The sequence below is a fragment of the Mus caroli genome, unplaced genomic scaffold (assembly GCF_978045245.1).
Source record: "Mus caroli unplaced genomic scaffold, Mus_caroli_1 scaffold_8, whole genome shotgun sequence".
Lineage (NCBI taxonomy): Eukaryota > Metazoa > Chordata > Mammalia > Rodentia > Muridae > Mus > Mus caroli.
This window is the reverse complement of record NW_028227263.1, coordinates 38,719,389-38,736,445: the sequence shown is the minus strand read 5'-3', so window position 1 is coordinate 38,736,445 and position 17,057 is coordinate 38,719,389.

Sequence of the window (17,057 nt, the reverse complement as noted above, 5' to 3'; positions counted from 1 at the left end):
GTCACTACAGGACTAGACACATCCTCTCCCAAAGAGGCCAGACAAAGCAACCCAGTTAGGGGAACAGGATTCACAGGCTGGCTACAGGTTTAGTGGTGTGCCTGCTCCAGTTGCTGGGGGACCTGCATGAAGACCTGAAGGCTAAGCTATATGTCCACTACATATGTGCTGGAGACCTAGGTCCAGTCCATGCTCACTCTTTGGTGTCTGGTAGCCCCCAAGAGTACAGGTTAATTGACCCCTTTGGTCTTCCTGTGGAGTCCCTGTCCTCTTTGGATCCATCAATTTTCTCCCCAACTCTTCCATAAGTCTGTAGGGTTCTGCATCTGTTTCTACTGGCTGCTGGGTTGAGTCTTTCAGAGGACAGTTATGTTAGACTCCTGTTTGTAAGTTAACTGACTATCATTAATAGTGTCAGGGTTTGGTTGTTGCCTATGCGATGGGTCTCAATTTGGGCCAGTCTTTGGTTGGTGATTCCCTTTGTCTCTGCTCCATCTTTGTCCCTGCACATTTTGTAGGCACAGCACAATTTATGCCAAAGATTTTGTGGGTGGGTTGCTGTCCTTATCCCTTCACTAGAGTCCTACCTAGCTATAGAAGGCTCCATGTCCAGCACTGCTAGAGGTCTCAGCTATAGATTCCCTGGGGCCTTCACCCATCCCAGGTCTTTGACATGTCCTAGAGATGCCCCCCTTCCTGCTGATTTCAGTTTTCTCTGCTTTGATCTCCCTACATGTGATCCCCCTGACCCCATTTCCTTCCTCTTTCCCTCCCCTACCCATTTCCCTCCCTCCATCCACTTCCTATAACTTTTATTTTCCCTTCTGAGGAAGTTTCAAGCATCCTATCTTGGCTCATCCTTGTTATTTGGCTTCTTTGGATCTGGGGATTGTAGTGTGGATATCCTTTAGTTTATGGCTCATATCCTCTTATAAATGAGTACATAATAGACATGTCCTTTGGGGTCTGTGTTACCTCACTCAGGATGATATTTTCTAGTTACATCCATTTGTATAAGAAGTTCGACACCAACAACCCAATAATCCAATTAAAAAATGGGGTACAGAGCTAAACAGAGAATTCTCAACAGAGGAATCTCTAATGGCTAAGAAACACTTAAAGGAATGTTCAGTGTCCTTAGTCAACAGGGAAATGCAAATCAAAATGACCCTGAGATTCCACCTTACACCCATAAGAAAGGCTAAGATTAAAAAAAAAAAAAACAAAAAACAAAAAAAACTTAAGGGACAACACATGCTGACAAGGATGTGAAACAAAGGGAACACTCCTCCTTTGCTGGTGGGAGTGCAAACTTATACAACTACTCTGGAAATCAATTTGGCAGTTTCTCAAAAAACTGGGAATAGTTCTACCTCAAGATTCAGCTATACCACTCATGGGCATATACCCAAAGATGCTCCACCATATCACAAGGACACTTGCTCAACTATGTTCATAGAAGCTTTATTGGCAATAGTCAAAAACTGGAAATAACCCAGATGTTTCTCAACTACTGGATAAAGAAAGTGTGGTTCATCTACACAATGGAACACTACTCAGCTATTAAAAACAAGAGCATCATGAATTTTGCCAACAAACATATTCCTATATTGGCATGAAATGTTGTTGAGTGGGGAATAGTAAAAATAATCCCCCCCCCCAACCCCATGTCTCAGACTGCGGTTAAGAATTTTAGGACACTTACAGAGACTGAACCACCAACCAAAAATATCCAGGGGCTGAAACTAGGCCCCCTACACATTTGTAGCAGGTGTGCAGCTTGGTTTTCTTCTGAGTCCCTTAACAATTGGAGTGGGGGCTGTCTCTGACTCTGTTGCCTGCCATTGAGTCCCTTTCCCTTAACTGGACTGCTTGGTTGGCTTCAGTGGGAGAGAATGTATTTAATCCTACTGTGACCAGATATCCCAGGCTGGGGTGGTATCCAAGGGGAGCTTCTCCTTCTCTGAGTAGAAGGGAAATGTGTAGTGGAGAGTTTTTGCTACACCGCTTTGTGTTCCTAGTAAATTGCACGCTTGCACCTACCCAGGAGCTATTTTTGGATCCTCAAATGAAAGACACACACACACACACACACACACACACACACACACACTGGCTTATTTTTAAAATGCCTTGGCTGGCTCAAAGGCTGGGCACTCCTAAACCTTCCTCTCCTACCCCAGGCCCAACCGAAGAAGTGGCCAGTGGCCACTTACCCGAAGTCTCACATGGCTGGCTGGTTTTATCTCCTGCTGCTATGGCATCATGTTCTTCTTCCTTGAGTCACTGAGCCATGGCCATACTGCCTTATTCCTCTCTGCATCCTACCCTTACAACTCTAAGTGTCCTTCCACATGCCCAACCATTAGCCATTGGCATCTTTACTGATCAATCAAAAAACCAACTGGGGACAAGGACCTTCAGCATTTGGACATGCAGATTCCTGATTGAATCAAAGCATTAGAACAAATCCCCAACAGGAGTGGGTAATGGGGAGAGGGATTTATAAGGGTAGAACTAGAGAGGAGGGTGGGGCAGGAAGCAATGTAGATATAATGTGAATAAAAACAAACAAACAAACAAAAAAGGAATCCTGGGACAAGGAGACTCACCTAGGCTGTCTGGGAACCTGAGATGATGGGTCCATATATGAAGCTCAGAGAAGATACTGAAAGTCATGGCAGTGAGAAGACAGCAGCCGTGTGGATGATGAGCCTTGAAGATGGGAGAAGGGGCCATACGCCAAGATGGCCAGGTTGCCACTAGAAACTGAAATCCAAGGAAATAATATTTTCCCCCAGAATTTTTGGTAAAAGGTTGAGCCCTGCTGTCACTTTGACTTGTAGCCTGAGCAACTGTTACGCTTCTAGCTTCCAGAATTATCAGAGAATAAATTCCAGAATTATCAGAGAATAAATGCATTTTGAACGATTGAGTTTATAATAATTTGTTATGACAGCAATACATTAAATGAACTATTTTTAATCTCTATAAGTTTGTCTTTAGACTATTTAAAAAGGTATCTCTCCTGTATTTTGGCTCAGAAGTTTGCCCTTTTCTAATGTCCTAATTGCTTTTGTTCTCAACCTCTTTTCTAAATTCACAACTCCAGCTCATTGTCTCTGCCAGGTAACATGACCGCTCTCCTCTTTTCTCTGAGCTGACTTATCCATTGTGTATTTTACTAAAATGTCATCCAGGACAAAGTATCACAGCAGCCACATTTGTTTGACAGGAGTGAGTTTTATGACGCACATGGATATCGTAGACTACTCTAGGCACTGACAATGACCAATTCTAGGTAGAATTGGATTTTCCCCTTGTTTTTTCTTTAGGAATTTAAAAACAAAGAATATTGGTGCTACCTGGTCAGAATTCCCCATTGAACACTGCAGGTGGAGATGGAGCATTGGCTGTACTTGAATCTTTGAAATGTCCTCAACCTAGACACTCATAACAGAAATGTGACACTGGTAGGATGGGAAAGTAGCTCAGTTGGCAGAGTAGTGGCCTAGTGTGAATTAAGCTGGGTTCAATCTTCAGCACTACATAAGCCAGATATGGTGATGTATACTTGTGATGGCAACACGTAGAGGCAGAAAAATCAGAAGTTCAAGGCCATCTTATGTTCTATAATGACAGTTGAGGCCAGTCTGTACTACAGGAGACTCTATCTCAGAACAAAAAGAAGGAGACTATGGAAAACTTTGTACATTTCTGAGGGATGTCAGGGATTTTCTCAGGCACGACTGTAGAAAGGCAAAAGGGATCAAGATCCCTGACTGACAAAGAGTTGGCTTGAGACTGAGATCGGGAAGAGTGAAAAGAACAGCTTGCAGAATCCTATTCCTGTTGTCCTTCCCACTCCCAGGAATCTCTTTCCTTAACAGCTATGACTGCTGAGCTACGCTGACGATGCTCATCAAGCAACCCACCAATATTTACAGCAGTTGCTTCAACTCTTCTCAAACAGCATCTGTTGTGGCAGAGGCTGAGCTCCAGCCCCCAGAAGGTAGTGACTGTGAGTTCACAGCTTGGAGCAATAGGGAGTCAATGGGAAAGCAAATGCTGTTTCCAGGGGGATCCTGCCACCTGCACAGAGTTGTACCATCTGGGGATGAGAGCCTCGGTCCTCCAATCAGAGGAAGGTGGGACTATAGAGGGTGGAGAGTGGGAATGAATGGCTCATAAAGAGAAATGAAGGCAAACATTCTCAACTCCACTTCTTTAATACAGCTGGGACTGGTGTAGGAAAGCTTAACATTCACCTCTTCTCCCTCTAAAATTTTGGCATTTTACTCGGAGAGGTTAAACAGGCATTAGATAGGTTAGCAGAAAGCATACAGGTATAGAAGCTATTGGCGATGTCTGAGTCTCATGGAAAGGGCCACATGGTTCTCACTTGTATCTTACACAAAGGAAGAGGGGAAGAGGGATCCTGGCTATTTGAGGTGGTAAGGTTACAATACAAGCCATGAGGTCAAGGGAGGGAGTGTGGAGCTGGAGGGATGGTTCAGTGGTTAAGAGCTAGTTGCACTTCCACAAGACCCAGGCTTGATTCCTTGTACCCATCTGTAACTCCAGTCCCAGGGGATCCAATGCCCTCTTTTGGCCTCTTTAGGTATCAAGGCATGCAAATGACATATATGCAGGCAAAACAACAACAACAACAACAAACAACCAAACAAAAAACCATGCATACAAATACAATAAAAATCAAAACAGTTAAAAACCTTTTTAAAAAGGAGAGTGAGAAAGTGTGTTTGTAAACATCCTGACAAGAGGGAAAACCTTCTGGAAAGAGACACCTGTGCTTTGCTTCTCAGGCTACTGATACAGTGGGCCTCAAGTAAGTGGAACTTCTCCAGAAGTGTCATGCTGAGGAAGGAAAAGTGAGAGGGGAAGCTTGCCTTGAAGAGATTTTACTCAGTTATGACAATTTGCCTGATGGGCAGGGAGCTAGGAGAAAGCTATTGGTTAATGATGGGACTACATATTGACCAGGACTGTGTGGTTATGTATACCTTGAGCACTCAATGTAAACCTAACCCTCATGTCAGGACCCTGAAGATGGACTTAGGTGGTTATTGGATCTCTTTCCTGTTTGGCCACACAAAATCACTTCTTTCTGCTTTCCACCATCTTGCCTGTTTTCAGTGGCATGATGAGATCAGTACTCATGTCTAGCTTGCTAGGTTTGTTAGGTCTCTCTACCCTAAATCACCAGAAACACAAGGCCCCAAAGGTTGTTTCATAAAGCACAGTTACCCACATAGCAACCCTCAAAGGAAAACCTGTGGGATCTCTGCTGGGCAGGGGTTAGGACTCTCCCCCATCTGTTCTTCCTGTGTAAAGATCTTTCTGAGATAGACAGGTACATGCATCAGAGGACATGTCTTTGCCTTCATTCTCCACTTTCTCTACTGATGTAGATAAATGTAAATTGCTTTCACAAAAAGGCTTATTTTCAGAGCTATTTTCATCTCCAGTTATCATATGCCAAGGAAATATGTTTAGAGCAGAATGTTGTACTTCCTTGCACTTGTGATGTTCACAGCTTTTGGCCCAGTGTTTATTTTATCTCCTAAAAGCATAGAAGTGGGAGAGTTTCAGAAAAGTTTCATTGTAAGGACAATATGTGTCTCACATGTGAGTTTAAAAGCCAAATCAAGTGAAGACCGAATGAACTGGACTACAGACAGTTCTAAGAGGCCTTCTCAAGTCCTCACATTACTAATGTAGAGTCACAGGCTTCACAGTGAAGCCTCACTCAGAAACTGTAACCTTCCCACTTCCAGCACGATTATTCAGGATTTTTTCCCACCTGTTCTGAGTCTTTTGTTTTTCCACATGAAGCTGAAAAATTGATCTCTCAAGATCTGTGAAGAACTGTGCTGGAATTTTTATGGGAATTGCATTGAATCTTTCTTTATATTGATTTTGGTAGAGTGGGGATTTTTTTTTTTTCCAGCTAGGGTTTCTCTGTATAGCCCTGGCTGTCCTGGAACTCACTTTGTAGACCAGGCTGGCCTTGAACTCAGAAATCCACCTGCCTCTGCCTCCCGAGTGCTGGGATTAAAGGCGTGCGCCACCACGCCTGGCCAAGAGTGGCCATTTTTACTATGTTAATCCTACTAACCCATGAACACAGGAGATCTTTCTGTCTTATGGTAGCCTTTATTTCTTTCTTTAAAGACTTGAAATTGTAATCATAAAAGTCTTTCACTTGCTTGGTAAGAGATATCCCAAGATATTTTATATTATTTGAGGTTATCATGAAAGGTATTGTTTTCTTGATTTCTTTTTCAGTTCATTTGTCATTTGTATGTAGAAAGGCTATTGATTTTTGTGTTGCAAAATTTGTGTGTTAATTTCATATCCAGCCACTTTGCTCAAAATGTTTATCAGCTGTGGAAGTTTCCTGGTGGAGTTTTAGGGTCTTTTATGTATGAACTCATATGATCTTCAAATAAGGATACTTTCTTTGACTTACTCCTTTCCTATTAGTATTCCTTTGTTTTCCTTCACTTGTGTTATTGCAATGGCTAAGACTTCCAAGTCCTATCTTAAAAAGGTGTGGAAAGAGAGCACAACCTTATCTTGTTCCTGATTTTAGTGAAATTGATTTGAGTTTCTATCTTTTTCATTTGATGCTGGCTATATGCTCGTTGTAAATTGCCTTTATCATGTTGAAGTATGTCTCTTGTGTCCCTAATTTCTTTAGCATTTTTATCATGAAGGGGAATTGGATTTTGTCAAAGGCATTTTGTGCATCTAATGAGATGATCATGTGAGTTTTTCTTTCAACTTGTTTATAGGGTGCATTACATTGACTGATTTTAGTATATTGAACCATCTTTGTATGTCTGGGATGGGATCTACTTCATCATAGTGCATGATCTTTTTGATGGTTTTTAAAAATTCAGTTTGCAAGTATTTTATTGAGTATTTTTACATCCATGTTCATAAGAGAAATTGGTCTGTAGTTCTCTTTCTTAGTCATGTCTTTATGTGATTTGGGTATCAGGACAGATGTGGCCTTGGAAAATAAATTGGGCAATGTTTCTTCTGTTTCTATTTTGTGAAATAATTTGAGGATTATTGGTGTTAACTCTTCTTTGAAAGTCTGGTAAAATTCTATGCTAAAACCATTTGGGCCTAGGCTTTTCATTGGCTGGGAGACCTTTAATAACTGCTTCTGTTTTCCTAGTAGTTATAGGCCTTTTTAAATTGCTTATCTTATCTTGATTTAGCATTGGTAAGTGGTATGTACTGAGGAACTATCCATTTCTTTTAGATTTTCCAGTTTGGTGGAGTACAGATTTTAAAATATGTCCTTACAATTCTCTGGATTTCCTCATGACTCTCATTATGTACCCCTTTTTGTTTCTAATTTTGCTGATTTGGACATTTTCCCTCTGCCTTTTGGTTAGTTTTGATAAGTAAGGACAATACAATGATTTTTTACAAAAAAAACCTACCTTTAGTTTCATAGATTCTTTGTATCTGTGTCTATTTTATTGATTTTAGCCCTTAGTTTGATTATTTCTTGCCATCTACTTGTTTTGGATGTGATAATTTTCTCTTTGTTCTGGAGGTTTCAGGTAGGCTGCTAAGTTACTCATTTGAGATCTCTCCAGTTTTTTGTTTTGTTTTGTTTTGTTTTGTTTTTTAATGTAAGCATTTAGTGTTATGAACTTGCCTCTTATATCCACCTTCATTGTGGCCCCATACATTTGGAAACATTTAGTATTCACTTTCATTCAATTCTAGACACTCTTTGACTTATTTTCTAATTTCTGTCTTCACCCCCCCCACCCCACCTTTTTTGGTTAGTAGAGAGTTGTTCACTCTCTATGAGTTTGTAAGCTTTCTGTCATTTTTGTTATTGTTGATGTCCAGCTTTAATTCATGGGGGTCAGATAAGATGTAGGATGTTGTTCTAATTAGGGTTTATTGCTATGAAGAGATACCATGATCAAGGCAACTCTTATAAAGGAAAACATTTAATTGGCACTGACTTACCGTTTCAGAGATTCAGTCCATTTTCATTATAGTGGGAAGCATGGCAGTGCCCAGGAAGACACAGTACTGGAGAAGGAGCTGAGAATTATAGATCTTGATCTATAGGCAACAGAAGGGGCCAGTGTGCCATACTGAGCATAGCTTGAGTATATATCACCTCAAAACCTGCCTCCACAGAGACACACCTCCTTTAAGGCTGATATCTCCTAATAGTACTACTCCTAAGACCAAGCATTCAAACACACGACTCTGTGGGGGCCATATCTATTCAAACCACCACAAATATTATTTCAGTTTTCTTGTGTTTATTGAGACTTGCTTTGTGCCTAATTATGTGGTAAAGTTTGAAGAAAGTTCTATGAGGTATACCCAGAGACAGATGCTAAATGATGCTTTGGGGAAAAGGACCATAATTGAGTCATGTGGGTTGAGATTTCAGGGTTGTACAGCTTAGACTTTGTTAAAAACAAGTTGGGGGTTTGACATGGTGAAAGAGACAGAAACAATAGGAAGTGTATACCCTTTCTTCTGCTTTTCTTCCTGTTACTGGATCACCTGCTCTGTTCTTTTCTAGCTAAATACTTACCTGAAGCCTTTTTAGGTTATTAATACAATAGATAAAAAGCACCACTTTAATGCCCACTAATGAGCTCACACACTCTGAACATGAGTCTGTAGAGTATCACATGCACTTATACCATGGCGAGAGACAAGTTCTTCCCTCAGGGTAGAAGTCTCCAAGATTTCTGTTGAAAACTGTGGAGAGAAAGGTTAGGGATCCTTTGGTGGACACGATGGGAAGGAAGAACAATGACTCAGCAAACACATTCTTTTCAAGTCTTGTTGCCATGGAGATACAGGCTGAAATATTCACAAGGGCATGAATGCACGTGGAAATATATGGATGTTAGTCTATCCTCAGCCTGGGATCTAGGTGATTGTCTCTTAAGTGGTGCGGTAAGCCAGGCATGGTAGCTTATGCATGTAATACCAGCATTCATTAGGAGGAGGCAGAAGAATTTCAAGTCAAGGCCAGGTTGGAGCACATAGTGAGTTTTAGGACAGCCTATGTTACATAATAAGACCCTGCTTCGAGCCGGGCGTGGTGGCGCACGCCTTTAATCCCAGCACTCGGGAGGCAGAGGCAGGCGGATTTCTGAGTTCGAGGCCAGCCTGGTCTACAAAGTGAGTTCCAGGACAGCCAGGGCTATACAGAGAAACCCTGTCTCGAAAAAAAACCAAAAAAAAAAAAAAAAAAAAAAAAAAGACCCTGCTTCGAGAAAACCAAAACAAGGGTAGGTGAGATGGCTCAGTGGTGAAAGATGTTGGCTACCAGGCCAGGTAAACTGAGTGTGATCCCTGGGATCCGCATGGTAGAAGAAGAGAATTGAATCCTACAAGCTTTCTCTGATGGTGATATATGCCAGGGCACACGTTTTTCTCTCTTATACTCTGTCTCTGTGTTGTTCTCTCTCTCTCTCTTTCATATGCATGCATCTGCATGCGCACAGAAACAGAAACTTGTTGTGGATAGCCCTGGGGCTAATTATATTTGATGTTAATTCCGTTCTTCTGTGAGTGGATGGGAACAAGGAATGAGTCAGCACTCAGGTGATTTTCTGTAAACCTGCTTCCCACCTTAATTTGTAAAATAAAGGAGAGCTGAGGATTGGGTAGACAGAAGGGAAGGTGGGGCAGAAGTGAGAGGGAGAGAAGAAGGAGAAAATGGAAAAAGGAGAGGACGCAGAGGAAGAGGAAGAAAAAGAAAAGCAGAGCAGAAGCACATGGCCTGGAGAAACTGCAAGTTCTAAGGGTTCTCATAGATGTGGAAGATGGTAGTATAGCTATAGATCTGCCCAATCTAGGTGCACAGCATGTATTCATATTATATGTGTTGTGTTTTCATTGCCGGGGCATAATTAGGTTGGAGAGATTTACCGCAACACAAACTAGGTAAACAAATGTAATAAAAATTAAAATAAGCAAACAAAAAGTAAAATCAAAGCTGAGGATGAAATGGTACGGTATATCTAGGAGACTGAGGGGTTTGTACACTTGGCAGAAATATTATGTCACAGCTTCCTGATTGCAAACAGGACCGGGCAAGCTTTTCTAATGAGTCTGGGGTTTGTGGGTCTTCAACCTTGATATATAACCTATAGACTGAATATTGTGATATATTTTATCTGCTAACTTAGCTCCTTAATCTGCATGCTAATTATTGTGGTAAGGACTGAGGAGAGATAAATAATGTGGGGTGTATTGATTAGACCTCACTTTCCCAAGTAGGATGAGATCCTCAGAGACTGTCAGGTTGTCCACCTTGGTCCTTGTTATATACATGGCTAATACTAATGTAGAAGCAAAAAGGAAACCAAAGTCCTGAAATTAGAAATGGAGGACATGCCCCTTATTTCATACCAGAAGCAGGGTTTCTAAACATCAAGACAAAACTTTTTACACAGGAACATTCATTTACTTCTTAAGAGAATTTTCTTTAAATGACTTAGAATGTTCTCTACAGATACAGAACTTTTTTTTTTTTTTTTTTTTTTTTTTGAGATAGGGGTCTCTGTGTAGCCTTGACTAGCCTGAACCACCTACATCTTCCTTCCAAGTGATGGGATCAAAGGAACACCACACTTGGCTAGATGATTCTTAGTCATCACAGCCAGTCTATCCAGAAAAGTCCTTTTCAAGCTACCAGGTGACTTTTCCTTGCCGCCAGAAGTGTTGGAAGAGAGCAGAAAGACCAGGTTTTCTAGCAGATACTTACTTCAAAAGTGAAGCCGTCACCTACTTCTCTTCATACTTTCCCTGGGGTGAAGGGAATACAATACTTCAGTGTGCTTTAGAGGTAAAAATGGGATTTTTTGAGCCATTATAGCTTGTTAGACTTCTCATCTACTTAAAGAATTCCTGTTATTAAAGTAAAAGTAGTTCCTTTTAAAATTTGAGGTCAGCCTGGTCTACATAGTGAGTTCCAGATCAGCAGATTTATCACCTTGCACAAAGCTCTAGTCCAAGTGGATCAATAACTTCATCATAAAACCAGATACACTTCCAGAATAGATGAAAAAGTGGGAAAGAGCCTCAAATTCATTGGCACGTGGAAATTTCCTGAACAAAACACTAATGGTTCAGGCTATAAGATCAATAATTGATAAATGGGACCTCATGAAACTGAAAAGATTCTGTAAGCCAAAAGACATAGTCAATAGGACAAATTGGCAACCTACAGATTAGAAAAAAGATCTTCACTAAACCTACATCTGATAGAGAGCTAATATCCAAAATATATGAAGAATTCAAGAAATTAACCTCCAAATAACCAAATAGCCCAATTAAAAGTGGAGTACAGAGCAAAACCGAGAATTCACAACAGAAGAATCTTGAATGGCCAAGAAGCACTTAAAGAAATGTTCAAAGTCCTTAGTCATCAGAGAAATGCAAACCAAAATGACCTTGAGATTCCACCTAATACCAATCAGAATGGCTAAGATAAAAAACTCAAGTGACAGAACATGCTAGTTAGATGTGGAGAATAGGAACACTCTTCCATTGCAGGTGGGATTGCAAACTGGTACAACAACTCTGGAAATCAATCTGATGGTTCCTCAGAAAATTGGAAATAGTTCTACCTGAAGACCCAACTATACTACTCTTGGGTATATGCCTCACCATACCACAAGGACATGTGCTCCACTATGTTCATAGCAGCCTTATTTGTAATAGCCAGAAGCTGGAAACAACCCAGATGTCCCTGAACCAAAGAATGGATACAGAAAACATGGTTCATTTACACAATGAAATACTATTCAATTATTAAAAATGAGTAGATCATGAATTTTGCAGGCAAATGGATGGAACTAGAAAATATCATCCTGACTGAGGTACCCTAGACCCAAAAGGACATGCATGATATCAACTCACTGATAAGTGGATATTAGCCAAAAAGTACAGAATACCTAGAATACAGTCCACAGACTGTAAGAAGTATAACAAGCAGAAAGGCCCAAGTGAGCATGCTTCAATCCCACTTAGAAGGGGAAAGAAAATAATCATGGGAGGCAGAGGGAAGGAGGAATCTGGGTGGGAGATGGGAGGAGGAGGAGAGGAAAAGTGGAACAGGATCAGGTATGCCAGAGAATAGGAGAGAAGACCAAGGGAGCCAGGAGAATGAATGGAAATATGCAGATTTGGAGAGAGGAAGATGGGGAGACCCCATAAATGAACCAGAGACCCAGGAGGTGAGAGACTTTTGGGACTCAATGAGAGTAATTTTAGCCAAAATGCCCAACAATGGTGAAAGGGAACTTAAAGGGTCAACCTCCAGTAGATAGACAGGTCCTCAACTGGAGGGATGGGGTTACTAACCCACAGTCAGAAGTTTTGACCCAGAATTGTTTCTGTCTAAAAGAGCTGCAGGGACACAAATGGAGAAAAGACTGAAGGAAAGGCGGTCCAATGACTGGCCCAATTTGGGATCCATCATATGTGGGGCAGGGGGTGGGTGGGGCACCAAGGGCTAGCACTATTACTGATGCTATAATGTGCTTACAGAAGGGAGCCTCCCCTACCAGCAGCTGACTGAGACAGATGCAGATACTTACACCCAACCATTGGGCTGAAGTCAGGAACCCTAATGGCTGAATTAGGGAAAGGATTAAAGAAGCTTAAGGGGAGAGTGACCCCATAGGAAAACCAGCAGTCTCAACTAACCCAGACCCCAGGGAGTTCCCAGAGACTGAGTCACCAACCAGGTAGCCTACAAGGGCTCTCCGAGGACCCTGGCATATATGTAGCAGAGGACTGTCTGGTCTATGCCTCAGTGGAAGAAGATGTGCTTAATCTTTGAGAGACTTCCCCCCCCACCCCCCGGAAGAGGAAGTCTGGTGCAGGGGCGGGGATGTGGGGGTGTGGGAGTGCACTCTCTCAGAGGCAAGGGGGAGGAAGAATGGGATGAGGAACTGTGGGAGGGGGGACCTGGGAGGAGGGCAATGTTTGGAATGTAAAATAAATAAATAAATAATAGTAAAATAAAAAGTCTTTTCTATCTGTAGCTCATGCCAGTTCTTCTGCATTCCTTTTCTTTTTGTTAACCTGGAGCTCTTCTAAGGTACAGTGCAGCTAGATGTCAAAGCCCTGCTGAAGCCTTCCCCAACACTCCAAGACTATGGTTTCATCGTCTCCAAGTAGGCGGGTAGTTGGACTCAGTTCTTAAATTGGATGTTTGAAACCCGAGGTCAGGTTAGTCTTTGTGTTTCCAGGACTAAGAGGGATTCCTGTCAGGAAGATAACATGCAGTGAGGATTTCCACAGGAGTTAGTATAGTGGCTCGAGTCTGAACACAGCACACTAGGCCAAAAAAGTTCCACATGTAAGATTATTGAGAGAAGCCGGGCGTGGTGGCACACGCCTTTAATCCCAGCACTCGGGAGGCAGAGGCAGGCGGATTTCTGAGTTCGAGGCCAGCCTGGTCTACAAAGTGAGTTCCAGGACAGCCAAGGCTACATAGAGAAACCCTGTCTCGAATAAACCAAAAAAAAAAAAGGAGAAAAAAAAAGATTATTGGGAGAGAGAGGGGGTGGAAAGAGAAGGGGGAAAGAGAGAGAGAGAGGGAGGGGGTTTCCATATATATATATATATATATATATATATATATATATACATATATATGTGTGTGTGTGTGTATACATACACACACACATAGATAATGACCGCACACAGGTAAAAGTGGGAAGTGAGCCAAGTGGATTCTGGGAATATGGTGGCTGTTGTCTTGGCAACAGGTCTGTAGGTCCCGCCTATGTGATGTCACAGGTTTCGGAGGACCTTATGCCAATACCACATGATCCATGCTTGGAATGCAGTTGGGGCAGGAGAGGGTGGTATAAGAATTGTGATGGTGTGGAGTCTAGGGCATGCAGCTTACGGTAGGCAGAGGAAAGACCACTGAGCTTCAGGTGAATTAGCCAGTGAGAGCTGACTTCATTCAGTTGTGACTCTGTGTTTCCCTGTAAGTGCACAAGCCTAGCTTGTCACTGCTCACCATTATGACAAATCTAAGAAAATAGGTCAAGGGAGGAAGAATTATTTTGACCCATCATCCACCAGCTGGAGCCCTAGCCTTTGATATGTGAAGTTTTAAAAAAAGATTTACCTATTTTTATTGTTATGTATGGGTGTTTTGCCTGCATGTATGTCTGTGCACTGTATGTATTATATGCACTCCATGTACTTGGAGGGAAGAAGAGGGCTTTGGATCCTTAGGTACTGGAATTATAGGCAGTTATGAGCCACCATGTGGGTGATGGGAACTAAATTCAGGTCTTCTGCCAAGAGCAACAAGTTCTCTAACCACTGGGCTGTTTCTCTAGACATAATATATGAATTTTTGAGGGGTTTCTTATTTGAACCATAACAAAATCTCCATTTTTTAAGTTTTAATATTCCATTTATTTATTCACTGTGTGTGTGTGTGTGTGTGTGTGTGTATTAGAAGTCAACTTTTAGGAGTTGTTTTTCTTCTTCCATGTGTACCTGAGGGACTGAATTCAGATCATCATACTTAACGGAAGTGCTCTTACCTACTAAGCAATCTCACTGGCCCACCCACTTCTCTTAGACAGCAAGATAATTATCTTCACCTTTCACACCCATGAAAGATATTTTAGAACAAACCAAAGAAAAATTACACTAAAACATTGGGAATTTTCAAAACGCTGAGAACTCAGGTAACAAGGACATGGTGAGAAAGTTTATCTCAGGCCTGGAGGTCAGCCATCCTGTGACCCTACATACCCAGAAAGCAGTCATCCCTGGGCCTCTCCCAGACAGGCAGGCCAGATGAGTGTGGGTGAGTGTGTTGATTGCGCTGGCACAGATCAGCTAGGTTTGTGGCGCCAAGTCATAGCTCAAGTGATGCTACAGGGGCAGGGTGGATAATTACATGATTGATGGGCCTTTTATGATAAGATAAAGATGTGTTAAGTATACTCACTGATTGGCAGAGGAATGTAAGGCTTGGGCTGCTTGACTTCTTCTGATGAGGAACCAACTTGCAGCCTCTGTACCTGGTGTCACTCTGTGGGGTGGTGCCTGCCTCCTCCTTCAGGTTCAAATGCCCCACCCAGCCCCAGGTAGAAGGTGAGGCTGGGGAGAGTTTCCTAAGTGAGTGTTGCTGGTCCAGTGGACTTACAAGGAAACATAAGGGAGGCTCATCTAGTGGAGGGAAGAGGGCCTTTGTATTTCAGCATGAGCTAATCAACAAATTTGGCATTCAAGTTCTAACTACGCAAAAACAAAAAAATGAAAGAAAGAAAAAGAAAGAAAGAAAAGAAAACTGTCAGAGTCTTGTATGCCACTCCCAAGACACCTAAGACTCAACTTGGTGAATGTAGGCAACAGAAGCCAGTGAAACTTCAGCAGTTGCAGGAAATAGCTAGCAGCCAAGGCAGCTGGAAAGCTGGAGGGCTTTAAGCCTTCTGACTTGGAGAATTTTATTTAAATCCTAGGTGGCTGCAATCTGCCCCAAGAAAGTGGGAGGACAAAGAATTTTAGATTAACCTTGATTAAAATATACAGGCAAGGTGACTCTCTCAAAACTTTTAGCATTGTGAGGAACGAAAGCCACCCACCAGGTTGATGCACACAATGAAAGTACAAACCAGTCCTTCCAGCTGCCCAGCTGGGCTATAAGCAGTGATTGTTTTTTGTGTGTGTTTACTCTTATAATGACGCCACAGGCTAGTCTCTTGGTAATTTATAGACAACAGAAGTTTATATGGGTTATAAAAAAATTAAAAAAACAGTTTTAAAGAAAATTAAACAAACTTTACTAGTGATAAAACAGTAGCTAGTCTACTTCTCAAAAAGTATTTTAAAGTATATATAATTAGGAATATAAAGTAGAAGCTATCTCTAAAGTAGGAGGGGTTGACCAACAGGAAATGTTTTGTGCAGCTCAAGGCAATGAATAGGAAAATCTGAACAAAGGAGCTCTCTCTAGGAGATGAAAAACTATCCCAAATTTTAAATAAAATTTAAAAAGAAGAAAATTTTAAATAAAAAACTCAGTGTGTCAGAATGTAAAGTGAATAAATAAATAAATTAATGAAAAAATTCAGTGTAAAGGAAATTGAGACAATTATCTTTAAGCTTTCAAGAAATAGATATTTTGTTCATGTAGTTGTATGACATCATTATAATTTATATATTATTCTCATATATGTTAATAACATTGCATGGTTTGCTTGTTTTGCACTATAAGTTATATGCAAAGCACAGGGATAATCGTTGGGTCATATTATAACTTATCACAGGATGGAATGTTAGAGTGTGGAGTGATGTGAAGAGGTTCTGTGATGGACAGGGATGTAGGGGTGTGTGAGGAGGTGTCAAACAGCTGCATGCAAAGCAATAGAAGCAGCAATCTTTTGTTGATTCTCTTGGTGGGCTAAAGTTTGGTAGAGTTATCTACTGATAACGCACACAATTTCAAAAGATGTTTATGTCTTTTGAGCTAGCATTCTGGCCTTAGGCTTTGCAGGCTAACAGGTGGTAATTTAATCCAATAACTGTTGAATGACTCATTTTGCATAAAGAGCCTGATCTCATGGATTGCTCTAGGCAAGGTCCCAGAGTTTACAAGGTTGAGGCACACTAGGTTCTTGATCTGTGGAGAAGGCATAGGGGTGATGTAGGAGAAACACACCAGTTCCAACAAGTAATAGGCCTACTTAGTCCTGAATTACTGTAGTCTTGATAAAACCAATTTAAACATTCAATATGTCTGTATGCAGAGTAGAGAAGAGTCTCACTCAATGGTCAAGACAGCAGTGGAGCCAATAGAATGTGAACATACAGATGCATAGCTTTTCATTCCCAATTTAGTTATTTATTGGGTATCTTAGGCTCCAATAAAATGTTACTGTTATAGACAAAAGTAGCCTTCAAGTATCTGCAAAGGAACCCAGGAAACTGTTACCATATCTACATGTTAAAGGTGTTCCTCATAGGGAAGTTAGTGG